A 6,938-nucleotide genomic window follows, 5' to 3' on the forward strand; every position below is an offset into this window, starting at 1 on the left:
TTTTGGAGAAAACACAGTGGTCAAACTCTGGTTTTGGTGTTTTTGGAGAAAACACAGTGGTCAAACTCTTACAGCTCTGGTTTGGTTCCAGGTGACCAGCAAAGCACTCTGCAGTCACCAGAAAAGGAACAAACCCACTCTTTACTGATGTCCCCTTAATCAAAAGACAGCTAAATGCCAAATAAAATTGGGTGCATGGAAGGAGACACATCCCCCCTGAGACCTCATACAGGCAACCTCAGTTCTCCCCAGCACCTCATGTAAAGAGAGCACACATTTAGAAGACACCATTTGTTTATAATGCTTAAAATAACAATCTGCTTTGATTTAAACAATGCTTGAATTTTCAATATTTATTCTTATTATTTCTTGTATTTGAGAAGCCAAGGCACGAGCTGACCTAAATCCAATTAGGGCAAATGAATCTCCATTGACTTCAGGGCACGCTTCCCTCCAGCCTGATTTAAGCAGTTGGTTTCCAGATCTCAGGGAGAGGGGTGAAAAGTGCACGAAAAAAGCAGCTTGTATTTGAAAACTTTGTCACTGACCCTTTAACCCCCAGAATCAATGTCTGTCTATAAAGAAATACTCCACTCTTGTAACACAAATGCGAGTTTTGTCACTTAGCCCACAGCTGTTTTCTTAAAAATAACCTGCAACACACAGAACTCCTATTTTCACTTCAGATAAACCTTACTTGAGATGAATCTTTTTCAACAGCACACATTTAAAGGCAGAGGAAGAGGAGAATTCATTAGGAGAGAGAAGCTATTGAGAAGATGTTAATTACAGTGCAGATTCTGCATCCATGCCCACCATAAAGTGCTGGACAATTCCTGTGAGCCTTTCAGCTGTTGTTTATTGTCACTTAATATCAGAACTGATGGCAGGAAGGACTGTTGGTCCCTGTGTCACGTGAAGACTGAGGCTCAGGGGAGTTTAATTCGTATTATGGCACCTTTTAATGCAAAAAAAGCATGCCTAAAGGCAAAAAAGCAGTTTAGCTTTAATTAAAGACCGCTTCCTAAATGACTCTCTAAAACACGAGAGCTTCACAAAATTCATAACTGAAACCAGTGGGATGATTAATTAAACTGAAGACAGTCATTGTTCAAATTTGATATTTAGCAAAGGGAACCATTTCACAGGCATTAAAGATGGGACCACTGAACAGAAGCTATAAGACTTTTTTTTTCCTATCTTTTCTTCACCTAGGACACCACAGGAGATACCCTGGGCTTTTCTTCACAGTGTTATTCATATCCAGAATGTTAGGAGCCTTATCCAGCCTCATGAAAGAGAATTTGAGCATCCTTAGCTACAACACAGGATTAGTAATTGAAGAACCCCCTGTGTTTGCTCCCTGGCTCTGCTGAAGAAGAGCTCAGGAGTGGCACTGATCTTCCTAAACTGCTCTGGGATCTCCTTGTGCACAGGCAGAGGGATCCTATGGAGCTGCCCAAGGAAATTAAAGGCAGGAACAACCCCTTTTTCCCCAGCACTCCTTCTGCCTCCCTTCCCAGGAAGGTTTTAGGTTTAGCTGCATGCCATAAATGCAGGAAGGCAAATTCTCAGGTGCAGTAACCATTTCACCAGTGCTTCCCATCAACAGCTTCATGAAATTACAGCATCCACAAACACACCAGGACCTCCTGGATGGCAAGGACAGGTTATAAAACAGCAGATATTTTCTCTTAGAACTGATTTGTAACTTAGGATAGCTATCATGCTGCTAACAATTCTTTTTCTTAGGACAGCATAAAAAAATAAATAAAAATCCAGTGTTTTATGAGTAGAATATTATACCAGCAAAGACTTCTGTTAAAACACAGAGCTCATGTCTGTAAATTCAAATGCTATTCAAGAGGATTCACTCTAATTTTGAAAGGCTGAAGGAGAGAACAAAGGGGAAACTTTCTGGGGAGGGGAGAGAAAAAATTCTTCTAATGACTAAATAGCTTTTGTGAGATTTTCCTTCCCCCAGCTGTGAGTGGTCCAAATGAAACAGTGGCAGGCTTCCAGAAGCTTAGAAAATGTCTAATGGGGCCAGGCACTTCCATCAAGAAAAAGCTTGTTCCTGTTATCTTGGAGGGGGTGTGAGATGGGTCAGACCCAGCAGATCCCTGTGGATGTGCCTGGAGGAGCCTTCCTCAGAGCTCCTGTTCCAAACAACACCAAGAGGCTCCACAGGTTGTCAGAGACACCTAAAGAATGTGGAGCTCAGAGGAATTGGGAGGGAGGAATCTGCTCACACACCCATGGCCAAGATGAGTGGCACCAAATCCACAAAGCCTTCCCCAGGCTGGATGGAAAGGCACCTTCCAAGGCAGGAGGATTGGCAGGAATGTTCAAAATTAAGGAATGTTCCTCTTCTGCTCACAAGCAGAGAGAGGCCAAGGAGCTCCAGATGTGTGTAACTTGTGAAAGAGGCCTTAAACCCCGTTGGGTGGGTGGGTTAAAGATTAAACAGATAAAACACCATAAGGATTGGTGTTTAGATAGCCCTGTCTGCTTTTCACCAGCTGAAACCACTGTGGGGAAAATGACAGTGCTGGGGATCAAACCCTTTCTGAGGAACCTCTCATGGACTTCAAGAGACACAACTTGGCCTGGAAATAGATATGTACATAGAAATTTGTGTCAAATTCTTCATCTGCAGACTAGATGAGGACATGCAAGAGGACATGATGAAAGAATAAAACTTAGGCATAGGCGGACAAGATGCATTTAAAGTAGCTTGAATAGAGTTCTCCCAGGGTGTTCTCCTCGTGTCTGAGGGTGCAAACTGCCTGGGATTGTCTCAGATTCTGCCCCATGGAGCCCCTGGGCTCTGTGGAGACAGTGCTTGGCTGGGAACCAAGCATAAATCACTTCCCCACTTGCTGCCCTTTCTCCCTCACCCCATTTTTATCTTTCCCTTGTTTAGATAGGACAATAGCTGTACCACGCCGTGTGCTAGTACATTAGCCAGCACAATCTTAATTACAGACTTCAGGCATCATCATGATTAGAGTAATAAGCTGTAATTACTCTAAGGTGACAGGACTGCACAGACCTTATCTACACAGATAAGGAGATGTAGTAATATTTCATGTCGAGACGTATTTTTCAGCAGTTACCCATGGAGTGGATTCAGCCTGAGCAGCAGAGCCCTGGAACACTTTCAGTCTCTAATGGAGGTTTTTCTCCTCTCCTGCCAGCATACAAGCCCACACATTATTAAGTAAATCCTACAAACATATTAGGCACAGTTTAAAACCATCTCTTTCAGAGATATCTTTCATCAGTAAAGTGCCTTAAGTGTATCAGGAAGGTGACTTAAATGTATAAATATGTAATTGCATGCAATTCAATACAAAAGTACATTAATATTTATGAGTGTACCGTATAAACTAAAAAATTTTCCATTTGTTTTATTTCTGTTGGGCACATTAATCAGGCTGGCCCTGCTGCAGGTGTCCTGGCAGGGAGGGAAGTGGCACTGCTCCAGGCTCCAGGCAGCACCCACAGCTTCAGCCCTGGCCAGGAGAAACAGCCCCTGGCTCCATCAGACCATTTCTCAAGGTAGGAGGCTTCAAGGACACCCTGCATTCTCATCAGGTCTTTCAGGGAGCTGTGCCTGATTTATTTCAGCAAAGTCCATCTTCTTGCCACATAAAGGACGAGTCAGTGATGAAAAATCAAACCCTCAGTGGGGCAGGAGAGCAGAGCTTTGTGGGGTACACTCATCACCCCCATGAACCCCCACCACTGCCTTCCCTCCTGCCCCTGCCTCTGCCAACAACTTAAAAACTGCATGTGAATAATTCTGCTCCACTCCTTGTTCCAGGATTATTCTGTGGGAGTGCTGGATGAAAAACAACACTGTAAATGCAAGTGTGGAGCAAATGCACTGCAGAAATTCCTCAGGATGAACATTTCAGGTGCTGCTCAGGGATTTCAAGCCTTGACCTTTCCAAACCATCCTTGTGGATTGGCATTACAATTCCAGTGTTGTAAAAACTTATTCTCTGAATTTGCACTAATGTGACCTAAGTAAAATACAACTTTTAAAAACTGATTTTTAGAAGCAGGAGTAGTTTACACTGCAGTGTTAGTTAAACCAAATTACAATTGCAACAGTCTACAACTATATTCTAATTATTTCCTCCTCAGGCTCTTGCTAAAGTCTTCTACAGGTTTATATCAGAGCCCAACAATTTACCCTTCACTCCAAGAATAAAGTATAAAGAAATTAGACTTTTTTTTAAAAAAAAAACGTCAAATAGTCATGAAATGTCAGTGTAATGCTCCACTTTAAACACAAGTATTTAGAAAATCAAGCTTGAAGCTGCCAGTCTGCCCCGTTCACTATTCAGACATCCAGTCATCCCTGTCAAACAGAACGGTGAGAAAGGCTCTTCTGGAGCCTTTCAAGGTACAAACAATTCACTTTTCATCCAGAACACTAGTGCAGAAGGAAGAAGCCAATTAAGGGAGAAGAAAATACACTTTCAGTAGCTACAAAAGTCGATTTGAAATTCTTGCCCAGTTCCACCCCCAGCCCCTGTCAGCTCCGAGGGATGGAGGAGAAGCAAGGAACAGCCAAAGGGAACAGCACAGCAAGAACACAATGGCAAAGCCAGAGCCCCACATTCAGCCCCTGCACTGGGACAGAGCTCTGGCCTACAGGAAATCAGGATATCTGCAGGGTACAGCTGAGAGAAATCTGCAGCTTGGCCAGCACAGAATCCCAGGAGGGTTTGGCTTGTGGGGGACCTCAAAGCCCATCCAGGGCCACCCCTGCCTTGGCAGGGACACCTTCCCCTGTCCCAGGAGCTCCAAACCCATCCAGCCTGGCCCTGGGCACTGCCAGGGATCCAGGGACAGGATCTGCCTGTGCCAGGGCCTGCCCAACCTCACTGGGAACCATCACAGGGGGAATCGTTATCTGGGAATCCAGGACAGCAATGTGCACAAACAGAACCCAAACCAAACCCAAACCTGCACAAACAGAACCCAAACCAAACCCAAACCTGCACAAACAGAACCCAAACCAAACCAAACCTGCACAAACCAAACCAAACCTGCACAAACCAAACGTAAACCAAACCTAAACCTGCACAAACCAAACCCAAACCAAACCTAAACCTGCTCAAACCAAACCTAAACCTGCACAAACCAAACCTGCACAAACAGAACCCAAACCAAACCTGCACAAACAGAACCCAAACCAAACCTAAACCTGCACAAACTAAACCCAAACCTGCACAAACCAAACCCAAACCAAACCCAAACCTGCACAAACAGAACCCAAACCTGCACAAACCAAACCCAAACCAAACCTAAACCTGCACAAACCAAACCTAAACCAAACCCAAACCAAACCCAAACCTGCACAAAACAAACCTGCACAAAACAAACCTGCACAAACCAAACCCAAACCTGCACAAACCAAACCCAAACTTGCACAAACCAAACCCAAACCTGCACAAACCAAACCCAAACCTGCACAAACCAAACCTAAACCTGCACAAACCAAACCCAAACCTGCACAAACCAAACACAAACCTGCACAAACCAAACCTAAACCAAACCCAAACCAAACCTAAACCTGCACAAACCAAACACAAACCAAACCTAAACCTGCACAAACCAAACCCAAACCAAACCTAAACCTGCANAAACCAAACCCAAACCAAACCTAAACCTGCACAAACCAAACACAAACCAAACCTAAACCTGCACAAACCAAACCCAAACCAAACCTAAACCTGCACAAACCAAACCTAAACCTGCACAAACAGCTGCACAAACTGAACCAAAACCCCTCAGAAACACTGCTAGTCTGAGAGTACCAAATTTGCCATCACATCTTGACAGTGCCCATCAACTCCTACTGTGTTTCTGTTTCACTGGAGAATTTTTACAGGTGATGGGGTGGCTGCAGAGGAAGGAAAACAACAGCAGAGCAAGTTGCTGTCTGCTCCAGAGATGTTGTGTGAAAGCACTTCTGTGGCAAAGAGATTGCTTTGGTTTTTCATCCCAAAATCGTTTATTGTTAACAATAGCATTGATAAACAGAAGGCTCCTTTTCAGCTCCTGCTGATTTAAATTACACACAAAAATACATGAAGGCAACATTATTGAGGTTACAAAGTCAAGGGCTGGGAAGTTATGAAAGGCCAGGATTAAGGCTGCAGCCACCACCTTAATTCAGGCCAAGATACAATCTTTAATTACATGATCCCATGCTCTTATTTCCCTCCACAGAATGGAAGGTGTTCAGCTAATGAGCAACTACTCAGGATTTTGTTTGCTCTTTTTTGTCCATGGTGTGGACCTGGTCCTTGTTTACTGACACTCCATTCACACCCTCCTCCAAATGCATAATGATTAATTTCCTCAAGGGCTTTTCTGTCCAGCTCCTCCTGATAGTATCAGCTAGATGCTCAACAAATAGATGGGCTGTTTTACAGTTATTTTGCCAAAGGTATTTCACTATTCCTGTTTTATGGGTGGCAATAACAGTCCTGCCATGATCAGGTCAGGAACATCTGCTGATTTTAAGCATTCATTGGGAAACACCTGAGATTTGATTTTTCAGAGAACCTGGCTCCATGAGACCTTTCTCTAATGGAGCACAGCCTTTATTTAGACTCCAGCAGCTGCCAGGAGTGCTGAGCACTCCCAAAAACTGGGCTTTAGTGAGCACCATTGTTAGAAGGATACAGGGAAGAGCTATTTCTAAAAGAACGTGGTGCCATGGCCTCCCTCAATGCCACACAACAAAAACAAGCTGGAGGTAATCTTAGACTGGTACAGCTGGCAAAAGCTGGTGTCACACATGAGGATCAGCATCAGAGCCACTGATTGCTCCTCATTCATTTCATGGTTTTCACACATGACTCAGTATTCCCAGCCTTGTTCCCCCCTCCCTTCTCTGTTTCATCACTCCA

General features: G+C 44.0%; 1 protein-coding gene across 1 annotated transcript in view; it reads right to left on the reverse strand.

Moving 5' to 3' along the window:
- Positions 1-6,938, reverse strand: part of AUTS2 (activator of transcription and developmental regulator AUTS2) — a 668,592-nt gene that overhangs the window by 496,824 nt on the left and 164,830 nt on the right. The gene's annotated exons all lie outside the window — the stretch shown is intronic.

The sequence above is a fragment of the Parus major genome, chromosome 19, assembly GCF_001522545.3.
Source record: "Parus major isolate Abel chromosome 19, Parus_major1.1, whole genome shotgun sequence".
Taxonomy (NCBI): Eukaryota; Metazoa; Chordata; class Aves; order Passeriformes; family Paridae; genus Parus; species Parus major.